Raw genomic sequence first — 19,954 nt, 5'->3', positions numbered from 1 at the left:
TTAAAAGGGAAAATATAATGAGTATAAAGGATATAGGAAAATAGAGCAGACTGGAGTTGCCCTGTCAGTTAACACTGCATACGAAATACATGAAGAATAGTGTAAAGGAAACAGAGCTGGCTGGTGTTGTAGTATATGGATACAATCGATGTGTTTTGTGCTTTGTTTGATTCTGCCTCAAATCTGAGCCTCTGGGCATGCTTTTGCAAGCTCTCAGAGATCTATCTCTCATCTGAAAAATCTTTCTCTGCTTGCTTGGCCATGCTTTGGGTAATAGGTGAACGCACAGTTAGTAGGTAGAATTGCAAATGCTAGTTGTATTTCTGGGTGGTTCCCTGAGTATATGGTTGCTGTTGATGGCCCCGCCCACGAGTGATCCTTCCACTATGGTGTCCCTCCTGAAACATGTCTTAAGTTCTTCTGAATGCTTCAGTGTCCAACACGTATCAGCTTACCAGTTACCCACTGAAGGACACTTCGCAGCAATGCAATAGACCTCTGTCGACTGAATGTCTATGCTCATTCAATGTCATTTGCTCTGAGTGTTGATGTAACTTTGCATAAGATGCAAAGCCTAGTACTAACTCAGCAGGCTTCTTTTCAAAACTGATACCTACAGTTGTTCCAGCCAAATGCCCAGGTATGTCTATTATTTATCTGAATTATCTTGCTTTAATAGTCTTTAAAAGGTCTCTTATTGGGAGATGGAGCTGGCTTGGAAGTTAAGAGCCCTTACTGTTCTTGAAGAAGACTTGAGTTCATTTGCCAGCATTCTCATGATATTTCACAGCTCCCTGTAACTCCAGTTTGATGGGATCTGATATGTTCTTCTGGCTTCCACAGGCATTGCACACATGCAGGCAAACACCCATACACATAAAATAAAGTAATTCCTTAACACAGAATATTCCTTACTGAAAGTGCCACCCAGACTATCTGAGCTACTCACATGTCTTAAAATTTGTTATTCCCACTTTCTTCTGTGAGCAAGAAGCTCACAAAATCAAGCTGGCCACTTTGAGAAGGACTGAATTTGCTACCTGGCTTTGGAAAGTACTTTCATATTGCTATTAACTTAGAAATATTCAAACACAACATTCAATCCATCTTTTCTAAAATCTTTTTCTTTCTCCACAATATGCTTTGAAAATCCTGGCAGTCCATGACAGTGGCATTTACTATATTCCTCTGAGTTCAAGTTTTTGAGATTTTGGTCTCTCTCTCTCTCTCTCTCTCTCTCTCTCTCTCTCTCTCTCTCTCTCTCTCTCTCTCTCTCCTCTGTCTGTCTCTGCCTTTGTCTCTCTCCCTGTCCCCCTCTCTCTCAGCATGCACATACTGTTGGATTTTTAAACATATTTCTTTACACGTTTCTGAATGTCTTGTAGTTTCAGCATTGAATGTCACCCCTAAAATTCACCTTGTCTTTGGTCTTGTCTATTGCTAATGCTTTTCACTGTCTGTTTCATTCTATGACTTTCATATTCTAATATTTATTATGCATTTGTTTTTATTATCTTGGTTTTCTTGTTCCACGCTTTAGAATTTCTCCTCTAGGTTGCTGATTATTTTCTCCATGTTGGTAACTTCTTTGTCCTACTACTAAATTGATTCCCTACTTCATTCATCTGCTTATCTGAACATTGTTCATGGTCAGTCATTAATCCCTGCTGAGTGTAGAACTCTAAAATCTTTTTGTGACATTTCAACTCTGTCATAACCTTAAGTTTTCAACGTGGGGAAGTTGTAAGATCTATATAAGCTGTGGTAAAGAATTTCTCTCTCATATCTTTTGTGGAATTTCTTTTAATCTTGTTTTTCTTTCTTCCCTTTCTTTCTTTCTTTTCTTTTCTTTTTCTAATTTTTTAATCTATACGTGTGTTATAAACTGGGGGAAATCACCAGATAATGCAATATATGTACTTTTTGTGAGGGCAGAGAGCAGGGAAATACACCACACCCTCAGTGCCTTAGTTACAAAAAAAAAGTATAGGCAAGAAGATCCACCAAGAAGCAGGAATAAAGTTATAAAGAGCATTGAGGGTATCAGACTAGGGAATTCTGGACATTGGTTGCAGAAATCCTACTCATTTGGAAAGGAGTATTAACTTTAATCTTTTGAGTTACTGAGACTACCAGCACACTTGTGTTGAGTCCATGGATTTTCAAGTTCTGAGTCTAATCCAGAAAAAAAAATCTCATTTTCATGAGATATGTAAGATCTTTGGGCTCATAAACTTTACTTTTGTGGCTCTATTTTGGACTTCATTTTACTCAACTGATGTAACTGTCAATTGTTTTGCCAATATTGTACTGTCGTGCACTGTAACTTTATATTACATCTTCTAGTGAGGCAAAATTAGTTCTCAGATTGCTCATCCCTTTCAATATTGTCTTGGCTATTCTGGTATGTTGGCTCCTCATAGAAACTATAAAATGAATTTGTTGATATCTAAAAATAACTTGCTGTGGTTCTCAGTGAGAGTACACTGGCTCTATGGATCAAGTATAAAAGAGCTCGCACTTGACCTTAGTGAGCCCTCTTATCCATGAAATCAGCTTGTTGTTTCTCCATCTTTTTAGTTCTAAGATATTATATTATTATTATTATTATTATTATTATTATTATTATTACTTTTGTTGAGACACTCACAGAGATTATATAAATGTTTTGTGTAGATTATAACTAAGTGCCTTTGGAAATGTTAAAATAAATAGTACTAGGCTTTTAATTTCAATATTCACTTATTGTTAGTATAAAGGAAAGTGTTTGACTTTGTAAATTAAGCTTATATCTTTCAAATATATCATATGTATGGAGAGAGAGAGAGAGAGGGAGAGAGAGAGAAGGAGAGAGAGAGAGAGAGGGAGAGAGAGAGAGAGAGAGAGATTGAATTTTCTACAGATATGGGTATTTTTTGTACATATAGCTGTCACCTGAGAGGTTCTCCCAGACCCTGACAAATACAGAGGTGGATGCTTACAGTCAACCATTAGACTGAGAAGGGCTCCCCAGTGGAGGAGTTAGAGAAAGAACTGAAGGAGCTGAAGGGGTTTGGATCCACATAGGAAGGACAACAATATCAACCAATCAGACCCCACCAGAGAGCTCCCAGAGAGTAAACCACCAATCAAAGAGTGTACATGGAGGGAACCATGGCTCCAGCCACATATGTAGAAGAGGATGGCCTTGTTGGGCATACATGGGAGGAGAGGTCCTTGGTCCTGTGAAGGCTCAATGCCCCAGTGTATGGGGAATGTCAGCGCAGGGAGGCAGGAGGGTGTGGGATGGTGGTTGGAAAAACACCCTCATAGAAGCAGGGGGTAGGGGATTAGATAGAGGCTTTCCAGAAGGGAAACCAGGAAAGGGGATAGCAATTGAAATGTAAATAAAAAATCTAATAAAAGAAAAGAAAAAATTCATGTTGGAGCACAATACTCAATATATCAATTTAGAGAACAGTATAGTTTGTAATTGATAATTGAAATGGTTACAAAGAATTAAACTGGCTTTTTTTCTATTCTTCTATGTCATACATGACTTGGAGACATAGGAGTATTCATTCCCTGTTGAGTATGAGGTCATGAAGTAAATTCTTAGAGGAAATGACTTAGTTCTCATTAAATGACAACTTGCCACAACCTTAGTCTTTAATTTTCCACCTCCAGACTCATACAAAGTTGATATTTTTGTTTATAATTTCTATAATCTGGAATGTATTGTTGTAATATCAGCAAAGGTGTGTCTTAGTCACTATTTTATTGCTGTGAAGAGATGCTATAACCAAGGCAAATCTTATAAAAGGAAGCATTTAATTGGAGGCTTGATTACCCTTCAGAGAGTCAGTCCCTTATCTTCACAGCCGGGAACATGCCTCTGGGACAGCAGCTAAGAGTTAAATCTTGATCTGTAGAAAGATAGAGAAAGACTGGACCTTTCTAGACTGGCATGGGCTTTGGAAACTTCAAAGTCCAACCTAGAAACACATTTTCTCTAACAAGGCCACACCTACCCCAGAAACTCACACTTCCTAATCCTTCTCAAGTCATGCCAGTTCCTGATGTCTAAGGATTCAAATATATGAGCATATGGAGGCCATTTTTCCATCAATCCACCACAAAGTGTTATAACATCTGCATACAGTTTTATTTATACATTTTCCATCTACATATTTCCATAAACATTTCCATAACTTGTTTTTTTGCACTTCTTACATGCCTTTTGTTGACATTGAAAGGGAGTGGTAAAATTTGGTATATCACTTTTATTGTTGAACAATGTAACGACATAAAGTTAAAAGGTTTTATATAGACTTACTATTTTCAAATAATAAATATTATTTCCTAAGCACATTTGAGATAGAATAGGGTGAAAGTCAGTCACCAGGAACATGGAAACACCTGAGAGCAGAGGTGAGACCACCACTTCTGCTCAGAGAGACCTATCTGGAGCCCTCAGGAATCATGAAACCAGGAGCAGTCTGAGACAGGTCCCTTCTGGCTTCTGCCTGTGCCTAGAGCTGACCCGGTCCCACAGCTCTCTGTACCCAAATCCCATGGGAGAGAGAGCTGGACTCTTAGAAGTATTGACAATACTGGTAACTCAGGGGAAACCACCACTTTTGCTCACATTCTTGGCCCAAGAGAAACCAGCCTAGAGCCTTCTGGACACAGGAACCTAGGAGAAGTCAGGGACAAGATCCTTCTGGTCTATGCCTGTGCCCAGAGCTGAAAGCCAGTCACCAGGAGCACTGCCACACATGAGAGCAGAGGTTAGACAACCATTTATGCTCTGAGGGACCTGCCTGGAGTCCTTAGGACACAGGAACCCAGGAGCAGTCAGGGACAGGACCCTTCCAGTTTCTTGCCTGTGTCCTGAGATGACCCAGTCCCACAGCTATCTGTACCAAGACCCCGCTGGGAGAAAACTGCTCTCCAGGAGTGCTGACACACAGGATTACAGAAGGGTTAAACCACTGTCAAAGACAGCAAGACCAGTTAACACTAGAGACAACCAGATGGCATGAGGTCAGCTCAGGAACCTAAGCAACAGAAACCAAAACTACTTGGCAAAAATCAAAGATCTCCGAAGATGGAAAGATCTCCCATGCTCATGGATTTGCAGGATTAATATTGTAAAAATTACCATCTTGCCCAAAGCAATCAAGAGATTCAAGTCAGTCCCCATCAAAATTCTAACTCAATTCCTTATAGAGTTAGAAAGAGCAATTTTCAAATTCATCTGAAATAACCCAGATAGCAAAAACTATGCTCAACAATAAAAGAACTTCTGGGGGAATCACCATCCCTGACATCAAGCAGTATTACAGAGCAATAGTGATAAAACTGTACAGTATTGGTACAAAGGCAGACAGGTAAATCAGTGGAACAGAATTGAAGACTCAGAAATGAACACACACATTTATGGTCACTTGATCTTTGACAAAGGAGCTAAAACCATATAGTGGATAAAAGAAAGCATTTTCAACAAATATTGCTATTTCAACTGGAGGTCAGCATGAAGAAGAATGCAAATCAATCCATTTTTATTGCCCTGTACAAAGCTCAAGTTCAAGTGGATCAAGGACCTCCACATCAAACCAGGTACACTCAAAGTAATAGAAAATGTTGGAAAGAGACTCAAACACATGGGCACTGGGGATAATTTCAGGAACACAACAACAATGGGTTATGCTATAAGATCAAGAATCGACAAATGGGCACTCATAAAATTGCAAAGCTTTTGTAAGGCAAAGGACATTGTCATTAGGACAAAATGGCAACCAACCGATTGGGAAAAGATCCTTACCAATCCTACATCTCATAAAGGGCTAATATCCAATATACACAAAGAACTCAACAAGGTAGACACCTGAGAATCGAGGAACCCTATTAAAAATGGGACCCTATTAAAAACACAGAGCTAAACAAAGAATTCTCTGCTGAGGAATATCGAATGTCTAAGAAGTACCTAAAGAAGTGTTCACCGTCCTAAGTCATCAAGAAAATGCAAATCAAAACAACCCTGAGATTCTACCTCACACCAGTCAGAATGACTAAGATCAAAAACTCAGGTGAGAACAGGTATTGGCAAGGATGTGGAGAAAGGGGAACACTCCTCCAATTGCTGGTGGGATTGTAAGCTGGTACAACCACTCTAGAAATCAGTCTAGAGGTTCTTCAGAAAATTGGACATAGTACAACCTGAGGACCCAGCTACACCACTCCTGGGCATATACCGAAAAGATGCTCCAACATATAACAATGACACATGCTCCACTATGTTCATAGCAGCCTTATTTATAATAACCAGAAGCTGTAAAAAGTCCAGATGTCCTTCAACAGAGGAATAGATACAGAAAATTTGGAACATCTACACAATGGAGTACTATTCAGCTATTAAAAACAATGACTTCGTGGAATTCATAGGCAAATGAATGGAACTAGAAAATATCATGCTGATTGAGGTAACACACAATCACAAAATATTACTCCAATAGCTCAGATTACCCTAGATACAATCCACAGACCACTTGAAGGCTCAAGAAGAAGGACAACTAAAGTATGGATGCTTCAGTCCTTCTTAAAAGGGGGAACAAAAATATTTATAGGAGGAGATATGGAGACAAGGTTTGGAACAGAGACTGAAGGAATGGCCATTCAGAGAGTGCCTCAAATGGGGATCCAGCCCATATATATACAGCCATCAAACCCAGACATTATTGCTGATGCCAAGAAGTGCATGCTGAAAGGAGCCTGATATAGCTGGTTCCTGAGAGGCTCTGCCAGAGCCTGACAAGTGCAGAGGGGAACGCTCACAGCCAAGCATTGAACTGAGAATGGGGTCTCTATTGGAGGAGTTAGAGAAAGGACTGAAGGAGCTGAAGGAGTTTGCAACCCCATAAGAACAACAATACCAACCAGCCAGAGCTCCCAGGTACTAAACCACCACCCAAAGATATGGACAGACCCAGGGCTCTAGCTGCATATGTAGCAGAGCATGGCCTTCTTGGGTACCAATGGAAGGAGTGGCCCTTAATCCTGCCAAGACTTTACCCCCCAGTGTAGGGGAATGTCAGGGTCCGAGATGTGATGTGGTGGGTGGTTGGGTGGGGGAACACCCTTACAGAAGAAGGGGGATGGGAATGGGGGATGGGATAGGGTAGTTATGTTGGGAAAAGGGAAACGGGATATTTGAAATGTAAATAAAATGTATCCAATAAAAAAAAAGAAAAAGAAACATCTCAAGAGTTCTTTTCAAAGTAAGAATCAAATCACATAATATCTTGACTTTGGTAAAAATAATACTACTGAAATCAAGAGTAATTCTGTGGAATTTCACAATTTTTCTTAAAAAAAAATACAAGGTATACTACAACAATGACCTGCTTGCAAGATATACTGGTCAAGCACAGCACAGATGTTATGGATTGAACTACTGTCTGCTTTAAGGCAGACTCTGTGAGGTGAAATCCATCCCAGTGCTGTGAATGCAGCCAAGAACCTGAGACTAGGTAGGTTAGGGACCTAGAAGAAAACATAATAATATTATTCTGCTAGAGCAATACAGCAATAAATTAACCCCTAATGACTTATCAGCATACCCACAGATCAGAGCATTACTCACATCTTACGAGACAAACTGCTTCTTTCAGTAGATAGGAAGTGACAGAGAAAGAAAAACTGGACAATTTATGGAAAAAGAAAGACTTTGGAGTAGTCAGTGTCAAATGGGAAGTCTTCATCAAAATCCTCCCATCAAGGTTCAGCAATCTATGTAGAAGAGGAAGCAAAAAGATTGTAAGAGGCAGTAATATGTTTTCCAGATAGAGCAGTACTGATGCCTATGAACACACAGAATGTGGTAGCATGCATAAGACACATGGGGTCCCAGCACTGAGAGGAGGAACTGAACCTTTCACCTGTAACCAACAAACTGTTTGTGATACCCACTGACAAAGGAAACAGCCATTTTCTCCAATGGAATTTCACTGGGTCTTAATTAAACTTCACACCAGGCCTGAAACAAAGTTTCCTTTCTTTTGGTATTTTTGTGTCTTATTGGTCTTATGCTTGTCAGTTTTGATCTCTGCTTTTGTGGGATTTTATTATGTGTGTGTTTCTTATTTTTATTGTCTCCTTTTAAAGACAAGTTGGGTAGGGAGGGAGATGGGGAGGATTTAGGATGAATTGTGGGGGGAGAAACATTATCAAAATATAGTGTGTGAAAACTTTTTCAATAGAATGCAAGGTCTATAGCATAAAAAAATAAAACAGAATAGGATGTTGAGAGAACACTGGCACTGAACAAGACTAAAAAAAATGAGCCCTGTTTACTAATAAGTTATTGATGCTGGAAACATGATCTTGAGTATCTATATTTACCAGGCACTGGAGCAGACAAAGGGCAAGAAAAAGCTGAAATGATGAATTAGCTATAGAAAGCAGAGTATCAAGGATCATGTATAAAGAGTACAAGGGTGTCTGGATGTAAACACTGCCTTAAAACTAAAGAGATTGCTCCTAAAAAAAGTAACTCATTATTTTTGCATAATTAATATAAAAAATAAACTGATTTTCTTTCCAGTCAAAACTAAACTTAAAGTGCTGGAAAGATTGTTCAGTGCTAAGGGGCACTGGCTGTTGTTCAAGATGACCCGGTTTCTTTCTTTCTTTTTTTTTTATTGGATATTTTCTTTATTTACATTTCAAATGTTATCTCCTTTCTAGGTTTCCCCACCAGAAACTTTTTATCCCAACCTCCCTCCTGCTGCTTCTATGAGGGTGCTCCCCCACCTGCCCAACCACTCCCTCCTGCCTCCCCACCCTGGCATTCCCATATGTTGGGGCATCAAGCCTTCACAGGACCAAGGACCTCTCCTCCCATTGATACCCCCATAAAGCCATCCTCTGCTACATATGCGGCTGGAGCCATGGGTCCCTCCATGTGTGCTCTTTGGTTTGTGGTTCAGTCCCTGGGAGCTCTGGGGAGTGGGAGTGTGTGTGTCTGGTTGGTTGATGCTGTTGTTCTTCCTATGGCGTTGCAAACCCCTTCAGCTCCTTCAGACCTTTCTCTAATTCCTCCATTTGGGGACCCAATTTCAATGTCCCGCAATGTCCTTCATGTATCACAAACAAGATGCAACCAGTTCCAGGTACTCCAAGTTCCCTCTGAACTTCTCTGGCCTCAAGCATATACAGGGTCCACTCACATACATGCAGGCAAGATCTCCATGCACAAAAAGAAACATAACTGAAGATCTTCCCTTATTTTCCTTAAGTGTACATGGTTGTGAAGTAGACCCATAATTTCCCCCCAATATTTACTTTTAGCCTAAATTAATAATGATACTATGGTTTTTTTAAATTTTTCCACTTTTGGACTCATAATCAATAAATGAATTACTGAAACCATTATAAATCATGTCATTCCTTTGAGGAGTTTCGAATCAAATAGTAAGTATCAGACCATCTTAGGTCAAGTTCCCTGTAAGTCCTTGGGGGTGGATAATTTGTTCAAAGCATATTCTCAGCAGGAACCTCTTAAGGGAGTGAAGGGAATCACAGAGGAGCATAGAGGCAAGGACATATTTTCTAGTGAAATGTTCTCATTGTGATTCCACAATACGCCCTAGAACTCACGCGGTTTACAGAGTCCCTCAGCAACAGTTGGCCCTCTGCCTGGTGGATAGTGAAGCAGTTCCAGGAGCCCAAGATAGTTCTTAAGGGAATGTTTAAGTAAATTTAGGCTTTAGAAGCATCCACAGTTGGTTTCCAAGGGATCCTCATGAATCTGGATAAGACACCAACTGTTGGCAGTTAGAGACCTCTGTCACTAGAATTCTTTCTCTGAATATAAGAACAAAAACATTTTTAGTGCATTAGAAACAAGGAGGGTCTTCAAGGTGTTTTTTTTCTCCTTCCAAAAGCTTATTTCTCATAAATCTAACTTAGCAATTTCTGTTATTCTTTCAATTAACGAGAGATGGGATACAATCTGTAGGTTTCCTCGCATATGTACAGTGCTTTCCATACCTCTACATCCAGCTCTAATGATTATATCTCTAAGAATACGACTCTTATACTTGGTTCTCCAAATGTTCCCAAAACTTACCTGGAAGAAATATTTATCACAATTTTACAAATGAGTAAGTCATGATCTAGGAAAGACAGACTGATGTCAACCACATTTTCCCCTTGATGTTTGCAAAGCCAGGACTCAAATTCAGTGCCTAACTCATTGTCTTTCCACTGTGCTACAACTCACAACTAAAAGAATAGCCCAAATTTTGAAACTTTGTCTGCTGGAAATTTTCCATTATGCAAACATATCAAAAGTGCATCCTTCAAAGTACTTTATGATATGCCATTTAGTGGCATAAAGAAAAGCACTTAGAACCAGGAACATTTAAGATGTACATATCAGTTTAGATGTAACCATAGACAGTTCATGCTGAGTCTCCATTTTCTCCTTCGAAAACTGACAGGTAATAAAAATACCTTAGCTCTGAGGGTATTTGGTTATATTTGCAAGAGATTAAATGTGTACATGTTATAAATATTGTCTAGAACTGCCATTATTATCCTTTTCACTTGGCAAGACCAAATGATACATGGTTGTCTCCAGATGACCACTATGCCTAAGTTTTAAAATTTATTACCCAGAAGGTTTTAATATTCCCAATTGGTAGATCATAGACATTAATTTATGATCAGAAAATATCTTGTCCATCCTAATGCCTGAAAAAGTTGACTCTCCTTTCCTTGCCTGAAGCTTAATGTCACTTTAATGTCAGATGTCCTAGAGAGCCTCCAAATGTATGTACATTTGCTTGATGATTTGCCCCCCATTTTATGGAAGTGCATCGCTGACTACCTGAGCACCAGATTTTGTTGGTACTATGACACCGCTTTGCAAAAGAAAAATCTTTAAGCTCTACTGTTTACATTTCCCTGTGACCTCAATTAAACCTTTGAACAGGACTCATAAAAGCAGTTTGATCTGTAAAATATGAAGCTCTAATGTTATTCTTTTAAAGGAAATGGAAATTTTCCATGGTTTTAAAATGGGTCTCTAACTAGAGTTTTTACAATGTGTGCCTAATGTGAATTATTTTCACCTTGGACAGTGAGTTAATTGGAGGCCCTTTCAAGAGCTGCATTACAAAATGAATCAACGGTGTCTGTGTAACCTATCCATGAAAGCTGTGGAGATGAGAGCAGTCCCTCCAGAATTCCTAACTGTATTAAGCATTTCACTGTAAATGCAAGATTCTATTCAAAGCTAATCTAATGCAGCCAGACCTTGAGTTTTTATTTTACCAAACTGTCTTGATTTAAAGAAAGTACCTAAAATAAATTCTAATATTTGCATGTGATGCACATAGTAATAGAGAAATTCTTTCCTGAAACACGTAGCCATTGACACTGGAAACATATGTCATTTTCCTTTTGTTTTTCTATTGTTGAATGAGACCCAGCAAGGATAAGGTGTGGGCTAAAAATGTACAGGACAACATTTACAGTCAGCCATGTTAAATCTTCTGGTTGGTTTTAACTCCAATATCACAAATAATTCAAAATAAAATAAAATAAACGGAAAAATGACAAGAGACAAGTAGGAGGAGAGGGTGAGGAAAGGGGAAGATAGAGGGAAATGGTGAAAGAAATTTCTTGATCTCTGGACCTCCTGCTACTCTTTGAAACCTGCCAGGCGTCCCCACCCCCAGCCTCCTGGAGTAAAGCACTACCCACACAGTCTGAGCCAAGTCCTTCAACTTAGTTCAAGAACAGCAAAAACAAAGCAGTAAGAACTTTATATGATATTGAACTTATATTTGAATACTAGTATATTTTTCCAATAGCTTCATGTCAAAATGTGAAATAGAAAACAGTACATTAGGTCAAGCAGAAGAGTCTCATCTCCTTCCAATTATTTCAGTACAGGCTTTACCTATAGTCACAGAATTCACTAATTATTCTGGTTTTCAAAATGCCACAATCATACAACTATGTGTGCACTGGCCTTAGGAAAGTCCAAATCGATTCCTAATAGGGCTACTATTCTAGAACATCTAGTTAATAATGTGCCGATTCCTTCACCGCCATGCTCTCTAAGCATTTAAAATTCCTCATGGCTATTTTTAATTAGTGTATAGTTCTAAAATATATAGTTCGTTATGTTCTGATTATTTCCATAAATCAGAAATGTTTCAAACAAGGTAACAACTAACAATTGGCATCACGAGAATTTTTTTTAAGGTTAATTTCTATAAACCAAGAGCTAAAAGAATATAATAGTATCTAAAATGAAGTTTCTTTAAAAAAATGAGACTGCCTGATCCTCTGTTATAAATCTCGATTACTGCTGTTATAAACAAGAAATTCGCATTTCCTTTCTGTCCTCATTCATAAGTCTTCATTTAATGAAGAAGGTAACCACATCAGTAGTATTACAGATATTAGTAGACATTAGATAGTCATATGGTGGCACCTGCTTGGCCTAGCTAACAATTCAATTCATCCATGAAGTAAACAAAAGTTAAAGATATTTCACTTTCTGGTCCTTGTCCTCCTTAATTTAGGCAAAAGGGAATTTTGTATTAATTAAATTAAGCACCAATCTATATTGGATGGTCCTAAAGAAGAATGACTAATGAATACTTACAGTAGACTGCATCCCACGTGAACTCTCGGCTGCACACACTTCATTGCTTCAGTTTTGGAGCATGATATGACATTTGCGAGATTGTAATTCAGTTTAAAAGAAGACAACAGACAGAGTAACATTTTATTGGAAGTGTTCGAGATAGAACACTTAGGGTGTCCTTTCCTACTCGTGTATTTCTATTCTCTGCCACAGTTCAACTTCTGCACATCATCTACTCTCAAACTTTTGACAGCTTGTGGTCTTGTTAACTGTATTTTCAACAAGAATGTATATTGGGTTTGCTTGCATTTTCAATTATCATAAAGCTAGATCATTTATAACTGATTCTTTCTTGAACTTTTCCCAAAGCTTGTATTTAAGATATCATAGTGCCACAAGAACTGTGAGATTTACTGAATACTGCCCCATGTCTTAGACACAAAGACGTTTCTCTAACTGTTTCTCTTAGAGCATAGGTGGATTTTCAAAAGACCTCCCGTCCTTCAAACAAACAATTTTATCAAAAATAGTGTGTTCAGCTCTCTGAAAAGAACAGATAGATATAAAATGTAGGAAGGTGATATTAAGGAAGGACTAGCGCAAGTTATAAAAACTGAAAAGAGAATTCGTTGACATTGGGAGAAAACAAATTGGTAATAATTACTTTTTATAATACCTGTGTGCCCCCATCGCTCTCCCTAGTTTTTGCTCTCCAACATTCCCCATGGTCCCATTCTACTCTCCTTACTCCTCTATTTACCTCAGTTATATTCTCTAATTTAAACATTGAAAATTTAGATCCACAAATGAATGAGAACCACCAGCATTTGCCTTTCTGGGTCTGGCTTTTCTCATTAAGTATAGTATGTTACAGTCCCATCCATTTAGTTGCAAATTTTATGGTTTCATTTTTTTAAATAGCTGAATAGAATCCCATTGAGTGTATATAACTTATTTTCTTTATCCATTCCTTAGAGAAATATTTCTTGATCATTTCAGGGTATTTTGCTGTTATAAATAAAGCTACAACAAACATTTCTAGGCAAGTACCTCTACAGTAGTAGATGGAGCTTCTTTGGCACACCCCAACTGGTAATGTAACCAGGCTGACAACCTGGCTGTACCTGAATTCCATCTCCTGAACTCACATAAAACGCTGAATTCTGAGGTAGGCATCTATAATTACAATAGTTCTAGGGCAAGATAGGAAACAGAACCTGCCACAAAAGAAGGTGGAAATGAAAGCCAACTGCTAAATATTGACCTACAAATGCCTTCTGTGGCATGCGTGTACCCACATTTACACATACACACAAACACACAATCAATCAATCAATTTTCTTGTGTGCTGTAATATTTTGCCTAAGTATTCAGTTTCACAGAAATCTGCTAACAGATTGCTATCTCTGTTCAAACAAACAGCAACGTAATTATGGAAACCATCGGACTCAGGCGTAGATTTCTGCACCTACCATATCATATGAAATATAACACGGATCCTCTTCTCCAAAATAATGCCTGAATTTCAGTAGTGGTCCTGCCACTACTCACTTAAGTCATCTTGTCCAAATCAAAATATGAAAATAAATTTATATATCACTAACCAAATAAATAATTATATATACATACTTATGGTTAATGGTTTTTGTTTTGTTGGGAGCTATTATATTTTTATTTTTTCAAAGTTTTAGAAGGCAAGTACAAGGAATAATTTTTGGATGCTCTGTAGAACTGGACAAGTGTTTTGGAAAAGGTGGGGGCTATGGTGATGGTGTTTTGGAGTTTTTATTTACGTGGTGAGATTCCTAATATCCACTTTCTCTAGGTTGCTAAATGAGTCAACAAAAAAAATTTTTAACCCATGACAGAATAAACACAATTAACAAGCATATAGTTAAGCAACATAAACAAATTATACTTAAAATCTGATAAGAAAACTAGAAGGAGAGAACTAGAAGTCTGAACAGTAATGCAAACAATCATAAGAATCTACTACGAACAATTCCATGCCAATAAGTTAAATAAGCTAGGACAAACTGGTAAATCCCTAGACATAGGTACAAAAAAAATTTTTTTTAAAAATGAGAAAAAACATAAACCCTTCACAGGTGCAGAATGAATAAGGAATTTTAATCAGTTATATTTTTATATTGGTACAGAATAATTTAATGAATAATGATTCCTCTTCCATTAATTTTTAGGCATTTACAAACATTCTTTATTATATTGCAGTAGAAATAGTTATTTTTAAACATTAATATAGTCTTTTTTTCTTTTCCTGGATATTTTCTTTATTTACATTTCAGATGTTATCCTATTTCCAGGTTTCCCCACTGGCAACTCCTATCCTATCATCCCTCCCTCTGCTTCTATGAGGGTTCTCCCCATGCACTCAACAACTCTCTCCCTCCTCTCTGCCCTGGCATTCCCCTATGCTGCGGCATCACAGGCCTTCACAGGACCAAGGGCCTTTCCAGTCTTTGATGCCCTTATAAGGCTATCCTCTTCTACATATGCAGATGGAGTTATCTGCCATTCTATGTGTACTCTTTTGTTAATGGTTTAGTCCCTGGGAGCTCTGTGGGGTATGGTTGGTTGATGTTCTTCCTATGAGGTTGAAAACCCCTTTAGCTCCTGCAGTCCTTTCTCTAACTCTTCTATTGGGGACCCTGTTCTAAGTTCAATGGTTGTGAACATCCACATCTGTATTCTTCAGGCTCTAACAGAGCCTCTCAGGTGACAACTACACAGGCTCCTGTCAACAAGCACTTCTTGGCATCCACAGTAGTGTCTGGGTTTGGTGACTGTATATGGAATGGATCCCCAGGTGGGGCAGTTTCTTGATGGCCCTTCCCTTGGTCTCTGCTCCAAATTTTGTCTCCATATTCCCTCCTGTGAGTATTTTGTTCCCCATTCTAAGAAGGACTAAAACATCCACACTTTGGTCTTCCTTCTTGAGCTTCATGGTCTGTAAATTGTATCTTGCATATAATGGCAGTAAAAGCCAAAAGGAACTCTGGAAGGATGGCTTCAGTGTTGAGTTCTACCTGGCATTATACTTGCCTTCGGAAACTTTGTTTAAAAAAAACTGAAGAAGATGATGCAATTGTATATTAATTTTATGAGGCTGATATTGCCCTTATATTAAACCTAAAAACATACTACCAGGAGAAAAATTTAAGAGGTGATGATGACTTCAAATATAACTATACTCAAGAAATGCAAGTTAGTAAATCGTGTGAGAAAGAATCATTGACCAGGGCCAAAGGAAATTTAACCATTCTCGTAAAGACAAGTCATTTATGCAGATCAAAAAAACCTGTAAAACCAACTGAATATATGAATATTTTATATACAATATATGAATATATATTCATTTATTTGTATATATATATAAATTTGGTTAATTATTTTTGTTTTGTTACAGGTTATTTTACTTTTATTTTTTGCAAAGTTTTTAGAAGGTAAGAACCAGGAATAACTTTTGGATCCTCTGTAGAACTCAACACGGCAAGTGTCCTGGAAGGGGGTGGGGTCTATGGTGATGGGTCAGCAGTTAAGAGCACTGACTGCTCTGGCAGAGGACCTGAGTTTCATTCCTGGTACCTGCATGGAGACATACAACAATCCATACAGTAGTTCCAGGGGATCCAACCCCCTCTGACCTTTGTGGGCACCAGAAATGCTTGTGATACATATATACTCTTTAAGACACATACACATAAAAGTAAAAATAATTTTTAAAAAACTCAACAGGGAAGTCATCAAGTCCCCTGGACTTTTCACTTTGAGAATTTATTATTTTTATTACTAATTGTGCTTTGGACACAATCTCATCCTCTCAACAAATCTCTCAACAAATCAGATGTAGAAAAATGAACCTAGCAAAGAAAATCAATGAAAAGCCCATAGCATTGTCAAGCATCATAACTGATCTTGACAATGGTGCTTACACTGTTGTTTCTATTCCACCTGATGTAAGTTGTCCTAACCAGGATGAATAGACAAACACATGATTTCAATTAATTGTATCTTTTGGGCACAAATTTTTGGCTCTTTTTAAGTCTAGAATATGCAGTTGTTATGTAATAAGCTTTTAATACCTGAAGACTAAAGAAAGTTTAAAGGAAGTCCTCCCAATGGTCTGGTTTGGAACACTTTGAGAACCCAAAATAATGACTACAATGGATCATTATACTTTGAATGTGTGTCACAAAGCATGCATACATGGTTATCAAGACAAGGGCATAGATAGATAGGATAGATAGATAGATAGATAGATAGATAGATAGATAGATAGATAGATAGATAGAAGATAGATAGATAGATAGATAGATAGTAGATAGATAGATAGAAGATAGATAGATAGATAGATAGATAGATAGATAGATAGATAGTAGATAGATAGATAGTAGATAGATATAAAACCTTGATATTAAAAATAGCATAATGCAATGGAATCTGCAAGGAACATTGTTAAGTGTAGAACACAGAAGAATCTGTGAGTAAGGGAGTGGGAAAGATCTTTTTTATTTACTTTTTTTATACAATATATTTTAATCATTCTTTCCCCCTTCAACTTTCCCCAGATCATCTCTACCTCCCTACCCATTCAACATTATGTTTTCCCTTTTTGTTTTAAAAAAATCACATACAAAGAATGAAAATCAAAACAAACAAAAAACTAAATAAGAGACAAAAATGCCAAAGCCAAACAAAATGAAACAGGAAGTCCACGAAGCAAACAGCCAAATGAAGTTGACTGTGTGTGAACCAGCTACTGCTTCTCATGAGCCTTGTTTAGAGGTAGACTGAGATGGAGACACTCTGTTAAGTACTGATTTCTGGTTCATCTGAGTATTCTATACACTATCTTATAAAGAGAGCAACTTAGAGCATGATATTTATCCCAGGTAAATTTATGGCAAATGCATAGTCTGGTGCAAGAACGAGAGAGAAAAGTGTCACAATGCCATGACAGGGTAAAGCAATAGATAATTTTTCTCTAGAGAAGAATGCCACTTGAATGGATAGGGTGAAGGAAATGATGAAGCATCTGAAACTTTACTCTGTTTACCATGTTGAATGGTTAACGTTATCTTGACTGGGAAGCAATACTCTAAAATAATGCACCAGGACAAACACCCTGGGAAATATGAGCAGAGTTAATCTGAGAGCTAAAAAGAGGTGGCCATCAGAACCTCTGGCATTATCTAGATATGCAGGTCTCCCTTCAGCCCACCAGCCTTCTTCCTTTAACCATTTCTCTTGACATTTTCTGGTTTGTCTACCTTAGAGATTAAAGACCCAGATTCTAATCCCAAGAAACTTGCTCTGTGGTAAAGTGAGCGAGAGCTGGTTATCTCTGTCTTTGCCAGAATTATCCCTTTTACATTAGCAACTGACCATTTGCCTTTTCTGATGTTTATTTTTGAGATTTTATTTTAATTACAATATTTCTGTCTCCTCTTTCTTTGTTCCAAACTCTCCCTTAAAATCTTCCAAACTCTCCTTCAAATTCATGGCCTCTTTACTTCATCTAATGTTCTTTCATGAATATATGTATTTGCATATACATATTTATTCCTAGACATACCTATTTGCTCCATATAATGTTATGTGTATGTATGTTTTCAAGCTGACCATTTGAGACTGGACAACCAATTGGTGTGTTCTTTCCTGAGAAGAAAAGCTCTTTCCTGGAAGAGTACCCTTCCCACCCCCAGCTTTACTCAGTTACTTATTGTTCTGTGTGTTGATTTGAGGACTATTGTGCTCTTCCCATGTAATTTGGCATGTGACTTGGTGTTCTTGTTCAGCTTGTTATGGTATCCATGGTGGTAAAAAACCATGGGTTCTGATGTTGCTAGGAGACAATGCAATCTCACAGCAAACTTCCTGATTCTCGGGCTCTTACATTTTTTTTCTCCATCCTATTCTGAAATGTTCTCTTAGGTGTAGAAGTCTTTTGTAGATGTGTCCAGTGGGACTAGGCTCCACACCTCTGCCTATTGGTTGGTTAAGGTTTTCTGTAGTAGATTTTTGTCTACTGTAAGTAAAAGTATCTTTGATGAGTGAAGACTATGCTTATATTGGTATATAAAGGCAAATATTTATACATTGCTGTTAGAGATCATGCTGGTTTAGTAAATTAATGGTTGTAGACTATACTCCAATATCCATGATTAGTATCTAAATTTCTAGTTCCAGATCTATCTTAACTTTTTAATTGAGCAGGTCTTAAGTTCAGTTAGAGAACCATTGATTACCACCAAGTTAGATGTGCCATTACAGCACTCTAACGGGTATCTTGTAAGGCAGGTCATTGGCGTGAGTCACAGGCATTATGGTTGGGTGATACTGTTGGCTGCCTCTCTCTTTTGTAAGTTTTCCTGCTGCCCTCTGGTTCCATGAAATCTAGTCCTCAGAGAGGGAACATTCAGGCAATTTCCAGCCCAAGGACCGCTGGGCACTGTGTTTGAACAACATGTTGTCATCAGATATAGGGACTTACTTTCATCTTGGGGTAACAACAAGTGGCTGTATGTTTAGGGGAGTCGCTCACACAGCCCTGGCCAACTACTCAAAAGAAGGATTCTCATGTCTGCTATTACAGTTTTTGTCAGGTAGTCTTTGGCTCTTGGAGAAAACACTGTCAGAACAGATGAGAAAAGTTCAATAGAACTTACTGTATAAATATACTTTTATAGTTTTAATGAACTTTCCCTGTCCTTTTTCAATTCCACTGGTTATTGGCAGAGTTTTGTGCTTGGCAGTTGTAGCAGTGAGACCCTCTTCTGATAGATGCCATCTGCTATTCCTCGCACAGAGTATGTCTTATTTAAAACATTTCTATTTCACGAAATCTTTCTACTTTCCTTTCCCTTTATCATCTATATCTTTTATCAAGCTATTCATTTGATTGGGATGGGTTTATCAGGATAATCGTTGTTATTATCTTAAATTAAGTCGATTGCTCGTGAACATCATGTATGCACCTTGCCTTATTACTAAATCTAGTGACTGAAATGATATCATCGTATTTGCAGATAATACAGAGTAGGCTATGTATCTTTGTTAGGGTTTTATTTCTGTGACGGTATATCGTGATCATTGCAGCTCATAAAAGACAACATTTAATTCGGGCTGGCTTACCGTTTCAGTCCATTATCATCATGGAGGGAAGTATGGGAGCTCACAGGCCAGTATGGTGCTGGGGAAGGAGTTGAGCGGGACACACAGGAGTCCTTAAAGCCCACCCTCAAGTGAAGTCCTTCCTCCAACAAGGCCACGCCTCCTAATAGTGCC

The sequence above is a fragment of the Rattus norvegicus genome, chromosome 9, assembly GCF_021556685.1.
Source record: "Rattus norvegicus strain SHRSP/BbbUtx chromosome 9, alternate assembly SHRSP_T2T, whole genome shotgun sequence".
In the NCBI taxonomy this organism is placed as follows: Eukaryota; Metazoa; Chordata; class Mammalia; order Rodentia; family Muridae; genus Rattus; species Rattus norvegicus.
The sequence above is the reverse complement of the archived record's forward strand: the minus strand, read 5'-3'. Positions refer to the sequence as shown.